Source organism: Hypomesus nipponensis, chromosome 16, assembly GCF_054491055.1.
Source record: "Hypomesus nipponensis isolate SF chromosome 16, ASM5449105v1, whole genome shotgun sequence".
In the NCBI taxonomy this organism is placed as follows: Eukaryota; Metazoa; Chordata; class Actinopteri; order Osmeriformes; family Osmeridae; genus Hypomesus; species Hypomesus nipponensis.
The window spans coordinates 11,903,062-11,926,804 of NC_140376.1; the positions used below are offsets into that span (position 1 = coordinate 11,903,062).

At 41.5% G+C, this 23,743-nt stretch overlaps 1 pseudogene; it reads right to left on the minus strand.

Moving 5' to 3' along the window:
• Nucleotides 1–1,593: 1,593 nt before the first annotated feature.
• Nucleotides 1,594–8,143, minus strand: LOC146254897 (uncharacterized; annotated as a pseudogene).
• Between the last annotated feature and the right edge of the window lie 15,600 nt (nucleotides 8,144–23,743).

Genomic DNA, 23,743 nt, shown 5'->3' on the forward strand with positions numbered 1-23,743 from the left:
TTTGGTTGGACCCTCTGGTCAACCTCCCTCCTGCTCAAACCATGGTTGAGCACATGGTCAACCACGGAGGCCCGAATCTCATTAGAGATCACCGGTCTCCTTCTTCTTTCTCCTCCACCTCCATCTGCTTCTCCTCTTCCTGCTTCTTGTCATCCTCTTCCTTGTCCTCTTCCTTGTCCTCGTCCGTGTCCTCTTCCTTGTCCTCTTCCTTGTCCTCTTCCTCCTCTCACTGTTACCCCTCTCCTTCTCTGGTTGTTGATATGTTCTAAGTTCTCCTTTGTTTACCAAACAAAACAGAGGCTCAGGGCCCTTTTTATGCTGCAGTCCTGATCGCAAATTGCTCACCAGACCTGAGTGTTAAGAGATTTGAATAGTTGTGTGTTGTAGGTTGATGCTTTGAGACTTTACTTGAGAAGTGTGTGCAACAACTTGGGGGTATTCGTCGTAGCTCGCTAAGCGGTTTAGCAAGCTAATTTTCAGGCTAAGATAAAAAACGCCTCTCTTTTTGGTTCGTGGAAGCAACTTTCGATAAATCACCATGGTAACATATCAATTAGCACTAACTTGCTCCAGAGCAGGCTAACATAAGTGTATCTGGATAAGCTTGCCACACCCCCGAAAAATAATTGGCAGCTCCCTTTTTGAGAGACCCAGTTGACCAAGGAGATATATTCTAGTTCGATTAGCTTTCCATACCAATAGAGTTCTTCGCTATCGCCAAGATCCTTTATTTCACACGGATGAGTTCTTGTTTGAGCGATATCGATTCAGCCGACAAGGACTCCATTTATTTGCAAGACCTTCTCGGCCCGAGAAGGTTGCAAATATCACACGCCGCAGCAAGCTTTATGTTTTATGAGCTTATGCTGCTGTATGTGAATTGTGAATATGTAACGCAATGTTTTAAGAAATGTCTCGTCTTATCTGTGTGCCTGTGCTTTTTATGTTTCACTGTGGAAGAGTGGGAAACGTCATATCGATTCCTTTTTTGTGTCTTGACGTGAAAAAATTGACAATAAAGCTACTTGAAACTTTTACCGTGCTTCAGATTCTATGCATAGCCTTGAGGTTTTTTTGCGTCAGGTAAATTTGTATACAGTATGCGATGCAGAAAACATTGGCAAAGCCACAGCATGCGTTGCTGTAAGAAAGGTGTAGGCTATTGGCGCTTAAACAGCTGAGGAATCAATTCATCATATTCCCTGGCCATGTCCCAGTCAATGAAATCAAAGAGGGATTTACACATAGGCCTACATGCATATACACATAAATAGCACATGATGTAAGCGCTTACAGTAAGCCTATATAGGCTATATGCTCATAGGTGTCTATGATTTCGTATCAATTAGAAACTCTTTGGCCTTGTTTTTATATTTATTCTGAAAGAGTTGATATCATTATTTTCGCTAGCAAGATCTCATTCGATGATTAATTTCCATTAAGCCCACTGCCAGCAGGCACATTTAAAGAAATGTGATCTGATCGATTGGGGAACGGGCCAGAGAATTGCATCAACATCGCAGGCAATCTTGTCATTAGCAAGACACCTTGGAAAGAAACGTCTTGAATGACGAATCCATCCTTGCATTGCTGCTACCTCCATCTGGTCACAGACCTCCTCCATGGCTTGGATGAGGGGTACCTCAGCCTGGAGACGGAGATCATATACCTTCCACCGCCATGCCGAAAAAAACTCTTCTATAGGGTTGAGGAATGGAGAGTATGGTGGAAGATATAGGACGGTGAAATGTGGATGTTGCTGAAACCAGTTCTGAACCAGAGCAGAGCGGTGAAAAGAGACATTGTCCCAGACAACAATGTGTTGCATATGATCGATTTGCTTTGCTGCGGTTATGTTGTGCAATTGGGCCAAAAATGTAAGTATAAGTGCTGTGTTGTAAGAGCCCATATTGGCATGGCGGTGGAGGACCCTATTCTGTGTAATGGCTGCACAGAGTGTTATATTACCCCCACGTTGCCCTGGGACATTGACTATAGCCCTGTGGCCAATGATGTTTCTTCCCCTCCTTCGTGCTCTCGTCAGGTTGAACCCAGCCTCATCTACGTAAATGAACTAATGCTGGATCTCTTCTCCATCCATTTGTAAAACTCTGAAGAACAGTGTCAGGCAAAATTGTGTAGATGTAGTATACATATTACAGTACAGTAAAACATTATGAGACAGTATGCAATATCACACTGCTATAGTGAATACATACCTCTGCATAATCATGCCACAGTCGTTTCACCCTTTCGGAATTGCGCTTGAAAGCCACTCGATAAATTTGCTTAATTTGAATGTTTTTTGGGGGGGGATGCGTGCCAGTGTTGATGTTGAGACCTGATGGATATCGTTGAAACTAGCGTGGTCATTGACAATGTTAGTTTGGAGCTGATTGAGTGTTATAGCATTGTTGGCCAAAACCATGTTTACTATCTCCCTCTCTTGCTGTTCTGTGAACATAGGAGGCCTTCCCCCTTGTCGTTCCTGACCCTCAATCCTATGTCGAAAAAAAAACAGCATACAATAGTACAGTAATTTCACAGGAAAAGGTAACAGAAGTGCTGATAGTGCATAGAATACAGTACTGTAAGCAGTTACTGAAACCGTGCAGATGTGTTTGACATGATATTTTTACAATACCTATTTTCCAGTCGAAATGTTCTTATCACACTTGCCACTGTATTGGCTTAGATTTGGCTGTACTCGCAGTCCAGCCTCCCTCAGCGTCAGGCCATGGTTGACAACGTGGTCAACCAGTGTTGCACGGATCTCATTTGACAGGTTCGGTCCTCTTTGAGCACCTGCTTGTCTTTCTCTTCCTCTACCTCCAGCATGACCTCCATCGCTTCCTCTTCCTCTGTTGATTCCTCCTCTGTTGAGTCCCCTTCCTCCCCTTCTTCCCCCCATTCTTCCTCCTCCTCGTTCTCCTCCCCGTCTTACTCTTTCTCTGACTCTTTCCATTGTGCTTGAAAACATTGTGCTTGAAGTTGAACTCACCTGCTGCTTTTTACAGTGGTTACACACCTGATTAGTGTGTCCACAATTAAGCAAACAAGTGTTTGCACACCTGATGACTGTTTTGAACCAATTGGGTGGAAGGAGCGGTAATTTTACAGTCAGTGCTTTGGTATTGCAAGAAAGTGACTTCATGATAGATTTTTGTGTGTAATGTATGTTAAGTGTTTAGTGTTTTGCAAATCACTGTGTGTAGAGTTTTGCAACAAGTGTGAGGTTGACAATGTGCTTATAGTTGTGCAAATATGGGCTGATGTTTTGCTTCTTGAGTGTAAGGTTTTGCTAATAGTGTACTACTTCTAATTTTAGTGTAAGCTATCAAAAAAACTGTAACGAATCTTGGAAACCTGGCCATTATGTGTACATTAGAACATGTGTATATTACAGTATATTGTTACATACCTGTTATCTTTTCTACAGTAAAGGTTCAAATTATACCCACCACTGTAAATCAACTCAAATTAGGCTATTTACTGTGGTATAGGCCTATTCTAAAGCCATGATTGGTTGGTGTTGAGTAAAGCAATCAGTGTTTGCACAGGTGAGTGAGTGTAAGGCACTGATGAATTAGTGTGGCATTTTGATTGGTTGTGTTTTAAAAAAGAAATCAAGATGCTTCCTGCTAGAATTTTGGGTAACACTTTAGAATAATGGTCCGTTGTTAATGAGTAGCTATGCAGGAAGTAATAGGTAGTTCTACATTAACACTGAATTTAATACTATTAACTAATATGGAACCAAGATTAACTAAGCAGTAAGTAATAGCGAATTTAGTACAAAGGTAGTTCCTTGGTAGGTATTTGATAATTACTAAATACATATATCCTCATTGAGAACTACTTGTGAACTATGACCAATTAAGAAAGAATAACCAATGAATTACTAATCACAAAAGTAAGGTCTAAATAGTGAACAATTGTGTTTTTTTTTACTCTTAACATGGTCATAACATTTCAGAAGCTTGTGCCTGAAATGAGTTATTTGTGGAAAAAGGTTTATGAATATTAACGTTATAACACGCCCCTGTATGATTATGGGACACGTCTCCCCCAATATTTGATCATACTGTATGATTATGTAACACGTCCTCCCCAACATTTGATCATACTGTATGATTATGCGGGCAATTTTGATGTGTCTGCTATTAGGTCTTTCTGCAGCTCAAAAAATATCAAATCACGGCCGGTCCATTTTCCAAATCCAGTCGACTTGGCTTACCGAAACCTATTTGTTCTGAATCCATGTCATGTTTTCCCTAAAGCTATACTGGTGCAACTTCAATGAGTAAGTTAGGAGCGCGAAATTATTTGTCAGTGGCACATTTTTATGGATGGTAATATCCAGCATTTGGCTAACATACAAAAACAACAACTAGGTGAATTTCACTAGAATTTCGAAGTTTAGGATTAGTGCAAATTTCGAATTGTAGAATTAATGGGAATTTTGATTGCAATACTATACAGTTTGTATGAGGGACTTTTTAAAAGCTAGCCGACAGCTAGCCTGGCTTTACAGCTAGCAACAACTGTAGCTAGCGTTTTGGGCCATGTTCCTGTTCTCTGATTTGGGTTATCTAGCAAGTTATTTTACAGTCCTGCCTGTACTTTCTTTCTTCATCATTTTTATTCCTTTGGAATTGCGTTGATGTGGTATTTCGCGGTAGTTGCCGATACTAGACTCATGTGTAATAAGTAGGGCTACACCTTGATTTGGGTTAAGGTTAGCCATGTACTTACTTATTAATTATTTAGCCATTATGTTTGACTCAGTTTATCATCACAGTTTGTTGAATGTGTTGAATGTTTCATTCCAAAATACAGAATGTTTTGTTTAAATGCTAGGTTTCATCATTGTGCCAAACAAAGAATGTTTAATTCAGACATATTTTAAAAATGCTTTATTCTTGCATGCCCATGTGCATTTCTGCATTATGTATGATTTTCTTTTACAATTTCATGGAAATCTTCCAGTGCCTATAATTTAAAAAAAAGCAATCGATCCAATCAATCCCACATCACAAGTAGTTCCTGCAGGATGACAATGTAACACTTGAGTACTTATTGAGGAGTTAACATGTTTGTCACTTTAAAATAATGGTCCACATCACAAGTAGTTCCTGCAGGATAACAAGGTAACTCTTGAGTAACTACTGAGGAGTTAACATGTTTTTCACTTTAAAATAATGGTCCACATCACAAGTAGTTCCTGCAGGATGACAAGGTAACGCTCGAGTAATTAGTGAGGAGTTATACTGGTTTTCACAAGTAATAGGCCTATAATAAGTCTATTTTTATATTTGACACATACAGTACAGGCATACATTTCTGTGAGGCACTAGTGATATTCTAACAAACATTGAAATCTGGAAGATTTGGTTTGGCACTTATCGCAACATAAATGCAGGATGCAAATTGTTTTTGACAAGAGAACATCAATGTTTATATTCATATCCTAAAGAGAAGTCCTCCTCAGGCGGCTACTGTAACATAAAGGTAGGTCTTTGGAGTCAGACATTTAACTGACACTCAAGCTCATAATAGTAAACTAATCCAATTATGAGAGTGTCAGCATCACTTTCTAATTATTACAAATGTTAAACAAATTATCATTATTTGTATTATAGCTTGTTTAAGTTTGAAATAAACAGAGAACATACATCCATTCTTTGGTAAGAGTAGTCAAAATCTCAACCTGTAGTTAACGTATTTGGGGGGATATAATATTCATAAACTGGTTTCCACAAAGAACCCATTTGTGAGGCACAAGCTTCTGAAAAGTTATGACCATGTTAAGAGTGAAACAACCAAATTGTTAACTTTTTAGACATGTTACTTTTGTGATTAGTAATTAATTGGTTATTCTTTCTTAATTGGTGATAGTTCACAAGTAGTTCTCAAGAGGATACATGTATTTAGTAATAACCAAATACCTACCAAGGAACTACCTTTGTTGTAAATTAGTTATTACTTACTGCTTAGTTAATCTTGGTTCCATATTATTTAATAGTATAAAATTCTGTGTTAATGTAGAACTACCTATTACTTCCTGCATAGCTACTTGTTAACAACGGACCATTATTCTAAAGTTTACCAAATTTTGTGTGTTACGTGGAGAATTGTGTGTTGTGTTTTGCAAAGTGTTTTATGAAATTGAAAACTGAGTCAAAGTCTCAAAATGTGCGTATGGTTTTGCAGATTTGAGGTGTGGTTCTGGTGTTTGAGTGTCAGGTTTCAGAAATTGTGTAAAAAGTGAGGAATTTGTGTGTAAGCATTTGAAAAAAACTGTATAATAAATGGGGAGACCAGCCTACTTCAGATACTTGTCGAAGCCAGACCTTTTAACTTTCACCAGCTTGTCCATATTGGGGGACAGTTTCTGGGCAGTGTCTATTTTCATAACGTCATTCAGATGTCTGTGCGTCAGGTGATTGCACACTTTTGATTTATTATTATTCATCACGGAAAAGCCCTGCTCACATAAATATGTTGTCCTGCAAACGCCGTGAGCATTGGGTACTGTGGTGTCAAGGATTGAACGAACCTTCGTGTGTATCTCGACATTCGGAGAATACCTTTTACTGTTTCTGTAGCGATCATGCTAGCTTTTAGCTTTTGAGTCCAAAGTTGCCCTGTGTAATTGCCGTATTTCTCGGCATGGGTCTCGTAGTGTCGTTTGATGTTGTACTACTTTGCTACAGCCACTTGTTGAGAACAAATAAGACACACGGGTTGGCCCCCTACTTCCCAAAAGAAATCCTTCTCTTTCCATCTATCCTGAAAGATACGACCTTTAGTGTCGACCTTCCTCTTTTTATATAACGACATCTCGATCAGCAATACCAGCGCTGCTGCAGCTACAAATAGTGCAAAAAATACAAATAGTGTAACAGTGCAAATTTGAAGTTGTCAAGGTGTCATTGTACAGATAGTGGTTAAAGTTTGTGTGCGCCCTTGGCCTTGTTGAAGAGGCCAGCACCGGTTGGGAAGAAGTTGTGGCGTGAGGTTTTGGTCCAGATGGACTGTAGCCTTCTGCCAGAGGTGGCTGAAAAAAGGGTGTGTCCAGGGTGGGAGTAGTCGGCCACTATCTTCCTCGCTTGCCTCAGGGTCCTCGAGGTATGCAGGTCCTCGAGGGTAGGCAGATTGCGCGGATGATACACTGCAGTCTGCTCTTGTCCTTGGCAGTTACAGCAGGGTACCAGATGGTGATGGAGGAGGTGAGGATGGACTCAATGAAGTGCACCATCATTGTCTTTGGCTGGTTGAATTTCTTCAGCTGCCGTAGGAAGAACATTCTCTGTTGTGCTTTCATGGTGAGGGAGCTGATGTTCAGTTCCCACTTGAGGTCCTGGGAGAGGATAGTGCCCAGGAAGCAGAAGGACTCAAACAGTGTTGACTGGGGAGTCACACAGGGTGATGGGGGTGAGTGGGGCTGTTTTTCCTGAAGTCCACAACCATCTCCACTGTCTTAAGAGCATTGAGCTCTAAGTTGTTCTGGCTGCACCGGGTCACCAGGTTATCAGCTTCACACCTGTAATCACACTCATCCCCATCAGAGATTAGCTCAATGAGGGTGGTGTCGTTCGCAAACTTCAAGACTTTGACCGAAGGATGACTGGAGGTGCAGCTGTTGGTGTACAGGGAGAAGAGCATGTCATAGCTAAAGACATACAGCATTATAATAAACAAGGTATTTGTTCATTCCCTTCAAGTCTTTATATGTTTGGTTTGGATATAGTGTTTTATATGATCAATTCTTCATCCATGGTATCTATAAAGGTGTTATGCTCAAGTCCAATGAATGAGCGAAGCTAGTTCAGGCATGGCACTCGGGCAGCACCACGTCATATCACCCATAGCCGTGTTTTCAGTCCATAGGTTTAGCTTAATAGGCGGCGCTATAAAGTCGCACACATGCACGCACACGCGTCCTCGATTACCTTGTGTTCTGCGCTGCTGCCATTGCTGGTCGCTTCCCTGTCCATCTCTTCGGTCCTGGACGGCGTGTGCGTGTTTTGGGGATCTGAACAAAGGTTTCAAGCTGCTTCCTGATATTTCTCCATCCGAGGAGCCCTGCACCAATGGGGTCGGTGGAAGCTCGGTGCGCCGAGTCAGGCACGGTTCCCATTTGGCCTTGTCGGCCAACATAAAGGAGTCCATTGTACTACACAGGGTTTGTCCACTAGGAGTTGTTTGTTCCTCTAATGTGGCGAGGCTGTTCCATCCGCTCCCCTGCATGCTGCCCGGGGAAGGCTCCGGTGAAGGGCGGATCCGTTTCCCGTGCTGCTGTTGTGCTGTCCAAAAAGGGGGCTCGCGTTCAGGAGCCGACCACGAGCACTCGCGGCATATGTGGCATATCCGGGGAGCGACATTTGCAGGTGGCGTCGTGAATCACTTTCAGGTTTTCTCGGTGCACTGACCTGTTGGACTGGCGTCTGATCGATTGCGGGGTGTAGGGTTGGACATATCGTGCAAGGACAATGGAATGTGCACGCTTCTCAGTCTACTAGCAGTCAACAATAATAGGAGAATTAATGCTTTGCTGCACAAGCCTGCCGGTATGATGAATACAGCGGAAACATTGGAGTACATTGTCCTAATGACATTTTAAGTAGCCTAACAATGGAGACGGCAAACGTTGTCGGTTAATAGCAGTAATACTTAATATGATGTGTCCTGTAGAGGAATGAATCTATGATGCTAATCCTACTGCTATTTCAAATACTACTAGCTATGTCTCTTACTTAAGAGATGCATCTTAAGGTCCCATGACATGCTGTTTGGATACTTTATACAGGTCTTAGCGATCCCCTAATATTGTAGCCTATCTGGTCTATGGTCATTTGCATGCATGTTGTCTTATGACCTCATAAGAGGAACATTTTCAATTGGAGCGTTGAGCTTCATTTTCTCAAGGCAGAGAAGAATACCCTGGCCCGGTTACACCTTTAGATATACCAATGTGTACTGACAATGCTGAACATGTGTCTGATGTAATCAATGCGTCAGATAAATGAGTAACGATAATGATGAACCGACAAGCTTGTGAGACGGTCTGCATGAACCAGATCGTGGCTCACGCAACTGCACTAAGTTCTGTGCGAGTGCTATGGCCTGTCCCCTGAGCTGTATACGGCGTATTCCTTCCGGATCAGGAAGGAATCCTCAATTACCTTGTGTTCTGTGCTGCTGCCACCCAATTTGATTTATTCTACCTGGCCCTTACCTCAAATAACTGCTATGTCCAAAGTCCATAGTATGTTATGTTTGTTTCCAGTGTCCCTGGACCTACTTGTATCCCTTGCACTATTGTTACACTTATTATCCTGTTGCATTATTGTCGTCTTGATGCACTGTCTTGCCATGTTGCACACGTACTTTGTATATAGTGATGTGAAGGCCTCACTTGGTCCTACGTTGTGTTTAGTTCTATGTAGTTGTGTAGTTGTCTAAGTGTTGTTTTATGTAGCACCATGGTCCTGGAGAAACATTGTTTTGTCCATCATGGACTGTACCAGTATCCAGTATGTTCGATAAAAGCTAGTACTACTACCACTAATGAAGCTTAGCGCAAGTTCAGTCAGGCAAGACCGATCCCTGCACCGATCCCTGCACACTTCAATCGTAGAGTTCACTACTCACTCCCCCGGCTAAGAACGCCCTACCCTTCCCCCGTTCCCGGGTCGGGCGGTCACTGGGGTTCAGGTTGATTAGCACTCCCGCCTACAATTGATGGCGTCATATGATCATTGCCTTTAAATAAGATTCTCTCCCTATGTAGTTCGTTCATGCTGTCAAGTGCGCAACCCTCCACCTCCCCGTCGCCACCCGGTTCCTATCTCCATCTTCGGCTCAACTGATCGCCGGCTGCCGCCACCGCCACCAGTGTCTGGACTTCACGGGGGATTCTTCTTCGGGCGTTGGGCAGGCGCCCGTTGATTTATATAGTTCCCCGCGGGGTCCAAGCTCCAAACACTGTAGTCATTTATTATTATGTAATAAATATCTTACACTTATCCCAAGTCTCTCCTGATTGAACTACTACTACTACTTCTACTACTACTATGACTGTTACTACTACTAAAGTAAAGTTTCTGGTTGGAATGAGGGAGCTCAATGCCCTAATATTAAATAGAGACAGCTAAATAGATCTATGTACTTATTCAATGAAAGTCACAGCACAAGTTTCCATTTCAAATCCACAAGATGATATCCACTTTCAGAAGAGAAAAGGCCAAGCATGTACTGCATTTTCGTTCTTATGGTAGGGAAAGGAAATCTTGATCCTTGGCCCCGGCAGCCAGAATCAGCCTACATTGTGACCTGTATGATAAATGAGTGAAGTCAAAGGTGGATGATTTTAAGGCAAGGCAAGAATGGAGAGTAGGAACTGCAAGGATAGTAGAATTTAGCAGAGCTTATGAAGGACAGCACGAACTTGGCGTTCACAGTGGGGGGTTATAAATATATTTCTGGAGAAGTGGATGCTGTCCGGAAAAACATCATTTTAGTCCCTCAAGTGCCAAAGTTGCAATACTGATTCTGACATGGAGGCAGTCACAACTGTCAATGGTAAATTTTCTTTATTTATTCCATTCCATTCTCAGCTTAATTTGGAATCTGTGCTACAATATTGTTACCACTGTCGACTTAGTGTTTGTTATGGGTATGTGCCGAATCTCTTTGCGGCATTATAAAGCACGTCCGAGAGGTATGGGAAAAACATGTGCAAGGAGGACAAAGCATAACTCCAGCATGCCTTGGGGGCCCCGCAGGCCATATTTTAAAGAGGTTAGAGGGTGAATATAGAAGTGCATAGTATATTGCCGCTTTTTCCAATGCATTCAACGGTCTGGAACTGGCTGACTTAATGCTAATATTCTTGCTCTGTCATGCTTATACAGTGCTTTCAGACCTGGTGTAAACGCATATTAAGAACCTACATTTGGTAATACCAAGTCCCAAAGGGCCTGGATCCACTGGAGTTTTAGCATATGAATGAGCATAAGTAAATGCAAATTCTTTTTCTGAAAACTTTGTCTTATCTCGTTTTTTTCCGTCTTCCCCAGCGCCACAGAAACCTATCCAAACATGAATCCATCTCATATCCAAGCTTGGTGTTTCTGCCTGTAGATAGCTTTTGTTCATGGCTGGCTGGCCTTACATTTTCTGCTTAGTGATTGGCAGAGTGTCCAGCAGGCCAGTTCCTTGAAGACTCCCCCTGTACCGTCTAGAGGTCCACTGCTATTGATTTCCTGCTTGTGCTCACTGCTTGACCTGCCAATCAATGGTCAGAACAGTGGGATGTCATTGGGAGTAAGCTGACAACGTGTGATGCTTGGCAGACATGTAACTGATGGTACCGAAGGAGCAACACATATCAAAAAGAGAGATGGCACAAGGACAAAGAGAGAGAAAAACACTACCAAGAGAAGTAACACTTTTTGGAGTTACTGTCAGAGAAAGTAAAGTTAATCTTGAATTAAAAGTCTTGAGGTATTCCTTACTGTATATATTATGAAAGAAGTGAATAAAATCCAATACATTTGGAGAAAGCCACCTGGCACCAGGCCATGATTTGGTCTAGGTTATTTATTTTATGTGCAAGCAGTGTGACTCACCATACAGTACTTGTTCTATCCAAGTACCAAGTTATTAGCTGGAAAGAATCATTTTCAAAGATTCACCTGCACCACAACACAGTGGAGTGTAAAACTATTGAGAAACATTACCCCTGTGTTTTGCTGTTCAATTTCAAAGATTGACTCTGAGGGGAAGATGGATGGAGAACGAGAATAAATAAGTAACTTTTTCTTTTAAGAACTCAAGTGTGGTCTCACTATGTAATGCAATGATTTTATGGTAAACCCACAACACTGTATCAATTGAATCCAAAAGACAAACCAATTTTAGTTGACTTTATTAAAATGAATCAAAGACAGCCTAGTTTACGCTCCTTTGGTTTGTCTCCCTTCACAGTCCACCAAAAGTGTATTCTTTGGTTATTGAGATGAGAGGTTGCAGTGGTTGGGGGCTAGATTTATGATATATATTTGAATTAATATCAGTCTGAACCTTAGGCTGTCGTCTGAAGTTGGTTCTCTTCATTTTCATACATAACATCTACATTGAACCCATGGTTACGGATATACAGCACCCAGCAAAGCATAACTAGTTAGAGCACATTTGATCCAGAGCTTAAGTGCCATGTCGCTTTGTTGAATATTAACATTGTGTGGCCAAAATAGTGTCAAATTAGGATATATCTGTGGTAGTAACCAATCTTTTTGTGAAATTAAACTAACATGAACTGGGTAAAATATAATTAAAAGCAATTAAACCAAAGCAACTTTAAAACATTTTACAATGGGCTTTGGCTTCATAAGAACAGAATTAAAGCTGGGTTAGGCAAGTTTTGCGAAGCTAGCTTTTTTAGCTTATGTTTGACACGATTCAAAAATTCAAAATGTCCCCCTCCCTTCAAAGCCACTCCCACAAAATTACAGTAACGCGCATTGAGTGCAGAGGCACACAGGTAGGTAGGTAAACAGACAGGTATCCTGTCCAATCATTAGTCAGGGTACGGCAAAAAGATTTATTGTGTTTATTACAGTCTTATGATGCTCACAGATGTTGGATTGATTTCATATTACAGTCAAACCTTTATATGCATTGGCTGCTATCAAGATGTGACGCTTATTTAGGCAAATATGACCAAAAGTGCTTATCAAACACATTAGATACCCTTCTTTTAACTAAAGTTTATTTATTATTTGAGTTAACAAAGTCTGCTTTAACCAGAATGTTATAAAACATGGAATACAATTGTTAGAATGTTGCAAAATGTATGAGCAACATTGTAAGTTAATCTGTTCGTGAAAGTACATGACTTTTTCTTTTTTTCTTTGAAATTTAAAACAAAATGAAATAAACAGTTTTGGATTATAAAAAAATGACAGTAATTACATCCTGACATAATTAACAGAGTTAAGCAAGATAACATAATACATTTTTCATGAACTTGTTGTTGTCATGGCTTCATCCACCCCATTAATGAGTCCCACTCTATTCCTTATGGACCAACAAGCATTAACTATATATACATCTCCATAAATACTTTAATGTTGTGCTTATCTCTGCCGAGTAGCCTGAAGCTTCAAGCTAAATTGGAAACTACTTCTTCAAATCTGATACAGACTATCTGGACATACACCAAAAGTTAATGGTTGTAGAAGAACAAAGTCCCCTCTCCACCAACAGTGTGACAATCAATATCTGGAGATTGTTCATTTTTCTACTGAACACAGAAGACACAAAGATAAGAAACAACAGCTGGTATACAGAAAAGACAACAGATGGATACAAAAGGCAGTCCTGGTAAATTATGTAATCCATTGTCCTGACAGCTTTCTTGCAGGTCTAAAAACTGGACTTGTGGAACACACACTAAAACGGGAAATAAAATGGGGACCTATATACATGACTACAAAACAAGAATCAAAATGTATCAATTTAGAATATTTTATGATCTACCAATTACAATTAATATTTGCTGATGGTAAATTCTTCAATATCTCCCTCACGACATATTACTACAACACAGAGTATCATGTTTAGTTAGTATGGTAGTTTTTGAATTATACACATATACAGTAAGCAATTAATGGACATCAGTTGTTACTGGAATAATGAATCTTTCTTTAAAATCCAGTAAAGCCGGTAAAAAAAAAGAAGTTTAAGAACTTCACAGAGTATTGCACTGCTCCAGGAGTGAAAACTGAACTTTTGAAATATAGTCCACAATTTAATAAGAAATGTAAAAACGTTTTCTTCAATAACTCTGCAAGGATGGCCATAGTGAGGCAGACATTCAGCTGATACAATGCAATTTTGTTGTCAAGGGTATAACGTCAGCAGAATCAAACATGCTGGCTATAGACCTAGCATCAAGTTGTCTGCAAAGGAAACACTGACAGTTATGAGAAACTGCCATTAGTGCATTATGCATAATTGTACACGAGCTCCACTACCAAGTGTCAGTGGGAGACAACCAGCAGCATTGCTCTCTGACGACTATGGCACATTTGTTATTGTGAACCATCAGCAGTTCTCTATGTAAATGAAGTTGCTACAAAGAGTCATTTTCCAATCTTCTGCCATGAAATCACTCCACCTACCTCGGTAATGACCAAGCTAGGAGAGCAGGATTTACATTGCATTTATTCTCAAGAAAATGAATGTTGGGTCAAATTTATAATATTCCTACACCTGACAAAAGATAATATCCAAAATCAGGATTTGGTTTTATCAAAGTTTCTTTTATTTATTTTTTACTTATTATGCAGAAATATGCTTTTTTTCCCAGTTATGATCTTATGATTTTTGGGAAACAACATAAAATGAGCATATAAACCTTTTGGAGGACAGTTTTTGTTGAGCCATGAGAAACAAAGTACAGTAAGATACTGTACGTCCTGCCTCTGTATATAAAATAGCCCTTGGATCTAATGTAAAATAATCCTTTGATTAGCTACATTGAATGTCAAACTGTACAATACAATAAACAATACATTTAGAATCCACTTAAATATTAGATATTCATCGCACTATGTACTGGTCTGTTGTGTACATGATGTGACACTATGCGATTAGATTGAGAGACAGACAGAGGTTTGGTGGAAAATGGCTTGGGGCACCAATCCCATGAGCTACAGTGTAATTAGGCATTAGCACCCAGCAGGAAGCCTGGGAACATGAGCTGAACCCAGATTAGAATGATTATGAGAGATAGTTCACACTAATAAGCACAGAGCATACCCTGAAATCACACTCAATCAGAGGTAGAACTTGATACTTCTCTAATGGCTAATGTAGATCCAACTATTTAGATAAAGCATATAGAGTCATATTCTTCATCACTATATGATCATGAACTAATTCAAAATATTGTTTGTATGATTTTAAAAATCAACATTTTTTGTGAACTTCTGTAATTTGTACAGACTTGGAATATTTCAAATGAAGGCCACAACAAACTGTAACGTTTACACATCTAATATTTCTATAAATACTTGTTACTCATAGTAAAAAACACTTGCTTATTAGGGTTCCTCCGGTAGGAGGGAACTTATTGTTTTTGTTAGTATTCCGATTATTATTATATTTCTCTGCTAAATGGCTCAATAGCTCAAAAAGTCCTGGACCCTATTTTTTCCAATCTGGCCCAATGATACAACAGGTCACTCACTACTCCCAGACTGCTAGTGGCCCATGTACGCCCATAGGTGGCGCTATAAGCCACACCCAAAATGCCTGAAAATTGGCATACATGCCTTATTTCTCATGGTGAACAAAAAAGCCTAAAAAAAACCATAAGGTCTGCCATGATAGATTTTGCCAACTGTCCAAATTTGGTACAACCTTCAAAACCCTTCTCCTCATGAACTATAGATCCAATCGACTTGAAATTTGTTACAGATGTGTAGAATACGTGGTTTTATAAAGGGTCAAATTGAATAAGAAATGCAATACAAAATGGCTGAAAAGAGTGTATTTAAGTAAATGTCCACATTGCCTCAATATCTTTGTGTCAATAAATCAAATATGATTTTGACTGATTGTTTTTCAAACCTAATAGGGTTCAAGACAATACCATAAACAGTTTCATCTTGGTATGTCAATATATGATTGAATTCAATTGAATTGCTCCACAGCGCACGCTCTTGTTGGTCACCCTGATTGTGCATGTTGTGTAGTTTAATGGGGGCAGTGAGTCGGCGACAGTACAGCCATAGGCTAGTTTTGCAAGAAGTTCAACATCAGTTCTGCCCTAACCCAGTGACACACATGACTACTGTGAAGTGTGCATTGACTGAGAGTCTGGAAAGATATCAACTCAAGAAGAGTTTAAAGGTCCATGGTATTAAGCCGCTATTGGGATCTCTGTGTCAACAAATCAAATATAATTTTGACAGATGGTTTTTCAAACCTCATTGACTTCAAGATGACATGAAGTTGTTTTGCTCTCTTCTTGTCCAACTCTCAACCTTCTACAATGTAAATTTTTATAATATTTTGCCATTTTGCGGAGGAACCTGCATCGCTGCTTGCAGCTATATTTAGGGTTCCTCCGGTAGGAGGAAACCCTATTGTTATTGGTGGTATTATTGGTGGCCAAGCCGCAAAGCCACCTGGAGGGTTTCTACTTATTCTTATTGGGGTGCCTTCGGCAAGCACAAACCATTATCTCACATATATATTTATTTATTATTTTTGCCCCCCTAAGGATCAGTCAATATTTTGACTACATAGACAATGCCTGTGTCAAAATGTTCCTCTTGGTCTCGATTGCGTTGCTTGCATTGGGATTTACGTTCCGTTGCACAGTTTAGGAGGTTACAACGTTTTTGTGGCGACAAAGTGCCTTTTTTCGACGATGGGTAATCTGTGCTAGCTACGTCACCACGTCAACACACGTTAGCAACGATGCATGGATACAACATGATAGAGACTTTCTAGCTCGCAAATTGGAGCTTGGATTACGAGTGAAAAATACCATCCCCAAAAAAATCACAAATCACAGAAAGCGATTTCGAGTGGAACTGCAATCTCGGATTTTTTATTTAGGTCGTGAAAGTCTTTGTAATTTGGGCGGGTCGTTAGTCGCGTAGTTCAATTTTACACAAAAAAACTGAAAGTGGGAAATGTTATGACGATATCACTATTGCGAAGACAGCCAGGTGGTGAGATTTTAATGTAGGTTGCTGTAAAAACTTTGATTTGTTTGCTACGTGAGAGCCCCGTCAGCCTCCATTGACGATTGCGGCAGCAACAACAGTGTTGTGAACGAGTGTTGACACTCGTCGACAACAGTGTTGTCGATCTGCGTCTGGTGAGTATTTTCTTAATTTCGTACCAGGGTCAATTCTTCATCCAAATGGACAGCAGTGTTTTAAAGATATGGTGATTGCGAAGACAGCCAGCGGGTCAACATATTTTTGTTATTTGTGTAAAACTTTGAATTTGAGTGAGACCGCGTCTTGTTTTGACGTTAGCCCCAGAGTCACAGACTCTGCTCGCCCACACTGGCAGTGTGTAGTAGTAGGCTACAGTACTGTCTTGCCACAGCTATGGTTAAATTTTATTAACTACTTACTAACCGAGAGTGAGGTCATGCCGGGAAATATCAAACTGAGGCTGGAACGGCTGATAACTGATACGGCAAAGCCGAGCTTCTTTTCATTTTGTAAACTAAAATAAATGGTACCTCTAGGCTAATTGTAGCTAGCTCTCAAGTCTTCTCACGGTATGTTTCATGTGTTGCCTAGCAACTCATTACTTTTGATAGAAAGCGGACAACATGGTTCTGCTAAAATGGCTTTAATTCCAACACAAGTAACGATTCTTAGAAAGTTAACAATTTCTTTGTCGCTGTTGATGTCTTCAGTATCGTCTGGATAGTAAAACTCAGCAGCTGACTCGTCGATATCGCTCATTTTGAAGATGACATCAGAAGGACAATAAAAATACTTATCAGACCGCGGTCAATATGTGGCTGGCATGACTGCCCATTAGCCAATCAGATTCCCTCACTGTTCAGCCACCTGACTTTCAATGGATGATACTATTTGAATTACAATTCCATCTGAAATACTGCCAGTGACAACGTTGTTACAGTAGCTTGTTTCAAAGGGGGTTCCTTGTTTCAAAGGGTGCTCTTAATGAATTATGCAATATGAGTAGGCTAAATGCTTGAAAATATCACTAGAAGGGAAAACGGACCCACCTGCAACCGACGCAAGCAAGCACACCCTACAATTTCCCCAGAAATTGTACCCTCTCTAGTTATTGGTGGTCAAGCCGCAAAGCCACCTTAAGTGTTTCTACGTATTATTATTATTATCATACATCTTCTTCTGCCATGGGAGTCTATGGCAGCCCCTAGATCCGTATGGTCAGAAGTTGTGAAATTTGGCATACTCTTTGGGGCCAGTCCCCTCATCAATGTCACCAAGTTTCATGTCTCCCATTCCAACCATTGAGCGCCACCAATGGGTCAAAGTTGAAGGTGTGTTTACACATGTTACTTTTGAACCATATGCCCCATTGTCCAAAATGAGGTATCATTGGATTCCCTGGATCAAGACGAGTTCAACGCAGTCTATGTCATCATACCCAGTTCTATAGATTCTCTGCCATTTTTTATGTAAAGGAAATGCGTTTTTTCGGTACTCCTCCTACAATTCTCGTTGAATCTTCTTCAAAATTGCCACAGATGATCTTCACACCAAGCCTCACAAAAGTTATCCCCTGGAGCTTTGAATTTTGCAACCGTTTGTTAGCTACTGCCAATCAAATTCAGCAACTGATCCGGAAAAAGGGAAGTGAGGTCATATCTTAGCGAATCTTTGATGCATTGACTCCAAACTTGATGTATGGATTCATGACCCTGTTATTAAGAGGTCTGAAAAAGGTAGGGTCATGTGAGCTCTAGGGGGCGCTACAATAGGCAAAATTGTGTTTTGACCAATAACTGTTGATTTGTTTGTCGTATATCAGTGATTCCTATGTCTCATGATATCTTAGGAGATTCCACGTCTGAAGCATGTTAATGCATGATACCAGATGAATTGATGAGGCCACTTTTTTCCTTACTCCTACACAATGTATCCAATATTCACCAGATTTGGCACAGATTATCTTCAGACCACAATCACCTTGACACGTCAAAATAGGACTGAATTACAGCTGTTTAAACTTGGGCCAAATCTGACCATGTGTGCCACAGGAGAAACGGCTTCCTTTTTGTATACAGTAACTGTACACAGCAATTCCCAGCACTGACAATGGCTCACTGGGATAAGACGGGCTCCGTTGAAGTGCAAGGTCGTAGGTTCGAATCCAGCCAAAGTCTCAAGCATGTCATGATACTGGTTTATCTGTTTAGTGAAGCCAAGTTTGCGACAGTAGCTGTCGAGCATTATATTCATAATGGTCACGATAATGTTTAATTCTCAGGGGATTTATACCCATGAAGAGTCTGATTTATTGTGCTTTGTAGATGTAGCGATGCTACATCTATCCAATGCATTGGATTTCTTGCATCATAACTTCTGAACAGAAGTTCACAAGATTGGTCTCTTCTGATTCTACATGGCATACCAATTCGAAATATATCACATTGTCCCATGTCCACCATTTTGGGCGTCGGCCATTTGGAATTTTCAGAAAAACATACTTTTTGGAAATCCTCGTTCGCTGTTGCTCCTATTTTCATGGACATGAAATCAAATCAGACTACAATCACCTTGATTTGTCAAAATATGACTAATTACAGCTTTTTATACTTGGGTCAAATCTGACAACCCTTCCCACAGGAGAAACGGCTTACTTTTTTTAATACAGTAACTGAACACAGTCATTCCAAGCACTGAGAATATCTCACTGGGATAAGACGGGTTGCTCTGAAGTGCAAGGTCATAGGCTCGAATCCAGCCACGGTCATCACGCATGTCATGATACTTGTTCACTGTTTAGTGAAGCCAGGTATGCCACAGTAGCTGTCTAACAGTATAATGGTAATGATAATGTTTCAGTCTCAGGTGATCTATACTCAAGAGGAGTCCGAGTTATTGTGCTAGGTGGTTTTAACAAAGGCAATCTCACTCAAGAACTCCCCAAATACAGACATTTCATCAAATGCCCTACCAGAGAAGAGAACACTTTGGATCACTGCTACTTTACTATCAGTAAAGCATACCATCCGGTTCCCCGAGCAGCAGTGGGTCACTCAGACCACGCCATGGTCCACCTGATTCCTGCATACAGGCAGAAGCTTAAACGCTGTAAGCCTGCTGTGAGGACATCAAAACAGTGAACCAGTGAGGCTATGGAGGAACTGTGGGCGTGCTTGGACTGTACTGACTGGGACATGTTCATGACTGCTACCAATAGTCTGGATGAGCTCACAGAGGCTGTGACATCATACATCAGCTTCTGTGAGAACTGCTGTATACCTACACGCACCAGGGTGAGCTACAACAATGACAAACCCTGGTTTACAGCTAAACTCAGAAGGCTGAGGCTGGACAAAGAGGCCGCGTTTAAGAGTGGGGACAGGGACAGATTCAAGGAGTCGAAGAACAGGTTTAGCAAAGCGGTGAGAGAGGCTAAACGACTGTACTCACAGAGACAAGAACATCAATTCTCTGTTAACGACTCTGCTTCTGTCTGGAGAGGCCTAAGGCAGATCACCAACTTCAAGCCCAGAGCCCCCCACTCCACTAACGACTCCCGCTTGGCCAACAACCTGAATGAGTTCTACTGTAGATTTGAAAGACAATTGGACAGTCCTGAACAACCCCTTTCCACCCGTGAGGCCTCCCCCCATCTACAGTGACGACCCTCTCCATTCAGGAGAAAGAAGTGAACAAACTGTTCAAGAGACAGAACCCCCGCAAAGCAGCTGGGCCGGACTCTGTCTCTCCAGCCACCCTCAAGAACTGCGCTGACCAGCTGTGTCCGGTGTTTACCAACATCTTCAACACCTCCCTGGAGACATGCCATGTGCCAGCCTGTCTAAAGTCCTCCACCATCATCCATGTGCCCAAAAAGCCCAGCCAACTGGACATAATGACTACAGACCCGTCGCCCCGACCTCAGTGGTAATGAAGTGTTTTGAACATCTGGTGCTGGCACACCTAAAATCCATCACAGACCCTCTACTGGACCCCCTGCAGTTTGCCTACAGAGCCAACAGGTCTGTGGACGATGCAGTTAATATGGCCCTCCACTTCACCTTACAGCACCTGGACTCCCCAGCATCCTACGCCAGGATCCTGTTTGTGGACTTCAGCTCTGCCTTTAATACCATCATCCCCGCTCTGCTTCAGGACAAGCTCTCCTAGCCGAACGTGCCTGACTCCACCTGCAGGTGGATCACAGACTTCCTGTCTGACAGGAAGCAGTGCGTTAAGCTGTGAACACAAGTCTCTGATTCCCGGTCCATCAGCACTGGATCTCCCCAGGGCTGCGTCTTTTCTCCTTTGCTCTTCTCCCTGTACACCAACAGCTGCACCTCCAGTCATCCGTCCGTCAAATTCCTGAAGTTTGCGGACGACACCACCCTCATTGGGCTCATCTCTGGTGGAGACGAGTCTGATTATAGGTGGGAAGCGGACAACCTGGTGACCTGGTGCAGCCAGAACAACCTAGAGCTCAATGCTCTCAAGACAGTGGAGATGGTTGTGGACTTCAGGAAGAAAACAGCCCCACTCACCCCCATCACCCTGTGTGACTCCCTAGTCAACACTGTGGAGTCCTTCCGCTTCCTGGGCACTATTCTCTTCCAGGACCTCAAGTGGGTACTGAACATCAGCTCCCTCACCAAGAAAGCACAACAGAGGATGTACTTCCTGCAGCAACTAAAGAAATTCAACCTGCCAAAGTCGATGATGGTGCACTTCTACACAGCCATCATTGAGTCCATCCTCACCTCCTCCATCACCATCTGGTACGCTGCCGCCACTGCCAAGGACAAGAGCAGGCTGCAGCGTGTCATCCGCTCTGTGGAGAAGATGATGCAATCTGCCTTTCCTCGAGGACCTGCACACCTCAAGGACCCTGAGGCTAGTGAAGAAGATTGTGGCCGACTCCTCCCACCCTGGACACTCCCTGTTTCAGTCACTCCCCTCCGGCAGAAGGCTGCGGTCCATCAGGAACAAAACCTCACGCCACACAAACAGTTTCTTCCCTTCCACTGTTGGCCTCCTCAACAAGGCCAAGAGTTCACACTGACTTTAATGACTTCATGTCTTAAAACAATTGCATTTGCACTACTTATACAATTTGTGTAATATTTGTATTTGGGTGTGCTTTGCCTTCGGCAAGGGCACAACCATTGTTATCTCACATATATATTATTATTCGTTTTGCCCCCCTAAAACTTTGTTAATATTTGGACTACATAGACAACCTAGGTGTCAAACGTTTCGTCTTGGTAGCGATTGAGTTGCTTGTATTGGGATTTACGTTCCGTTGCGCGGTTTAAGTAGAAATTAAGTTTTTGTGGCGAAAAGTTAAGCTAACGGTGGCTAACTTGCTAGCCACAGTCACTGATGCCACTAACGTCACGAAAACTCGCGTGACTATCTCTAGCAGAACATTAGTTTTACAGCTCGTTAACTTCTGGGAGATAACTGCATTACTGCAAGGCGGCTGCAGAAACGCCACACAATTGTAATGTGTAATGTACAATATACGCTAATATTATTAAGGAAGTACATCTACTTTCGGAAACAGTAGTCTACTATTGCACTGAAGAAATAGCAACATGACATTAGCCTGTGGTGCCCGGGCAACACATACTACAGCGGTCTATGATGCATCTGTTTTCAATCGTTAAAATTAACATTCCTCACAAACACATTTTCGTTGTAGGATTTATTATGACATTAGATTACAAGTAAACGATTTGTGGGTGAAATTATCATTACCTGTGGTTTCAAACCAGTGTAGCTCACTGCAACACTGTAGCCTAGTCTAGTAGCTAACAAAAACATCTTCCCAGCTGTTTACAGTACTACTGTAGTGTCTGCTAACCTGAACCCCATTGCCACAGCCTAAACTTTGTCAATCTGTTCATGAAAATAATTCATTTCAGCCTAGACCGTACAACGGAAGTAACGTTAAATCGAATTCAACCAACGCAATTGCTACCGAGACATTCTAGTAGTAGTAGTAGCCTACAATTTACAGGGGCACCTTCTCCACACAGCAGGGCTATATCGCATTTTGCCTTGTTACTGACAATGATTGCTACTACTGACATAAATAAATGTCAAGCTTATTTACGTTTATGGGGGCATTTTTTTCAGTTAGCCTAGTACTATTTGAATCGCGATTCCGTCTGAGATAGCTACTGCTGGTAACGTGGTTGTTAAAATGAGCTTCAAAAGGTTTTTTTTAATTCATGAATGAATGCAATATGAGTAGGCTAAATGCCTGAAAATATCACGAGATGGGAAAAACTTACAACAACGTTTAAGTCATAGAGATTAGGTCAATTTTCTCACCGGTCTGCCAAATGTATTAGTTTTGATTCAACTATGAGGTTGCTGATCACCGTTCCCTCTTGCAGGGGAAATGAAAAGACAACTATTTCATTCTACTCTTCACTCTTAGTATTTTGAGTTGTAAATGAGCAGAAATAAATATGCTTTTAAATATATGTAATCTTTATAAATAATGTTGCAGACCTCGGCTCAGGAGGCCGGTGGCCATGGTGACGTTCGTGAGTGACCGATCCCAGCAAACCGCCTTAGATTTCTGAAAAGTTTGTTCTCAAATTCGCGTCCCTGGTCATGGTGCAGTTTGGCCGGATAACCGAAACGTGGAATGTAGTCTTGAAACAAGCGCTCAGCTGCAGTCCGCCCCGATTTGTTCTTGGTCGGATAGGCTTGAGCGAACCTTGTGAAATGGTCCATGACCACCAGGATATATTCATATCCTCCCCGGCTTGGCTCCAGGTGTAAATAGTCAATACAAACCAGCTCCATGGGTGACTGTGTTGTAATGCTACCCATGGGCGCTCGATTGTGCATGGTCGGTTTCTTCTGCTTTATACATGGACATCTCTTTGTCACATAATCCTCTACTTCCATCTTCATGTACGGCCAATAGAACCTCTCTCTCATCAGACATAACACCCTGTCCGTACCGATATGTCCCA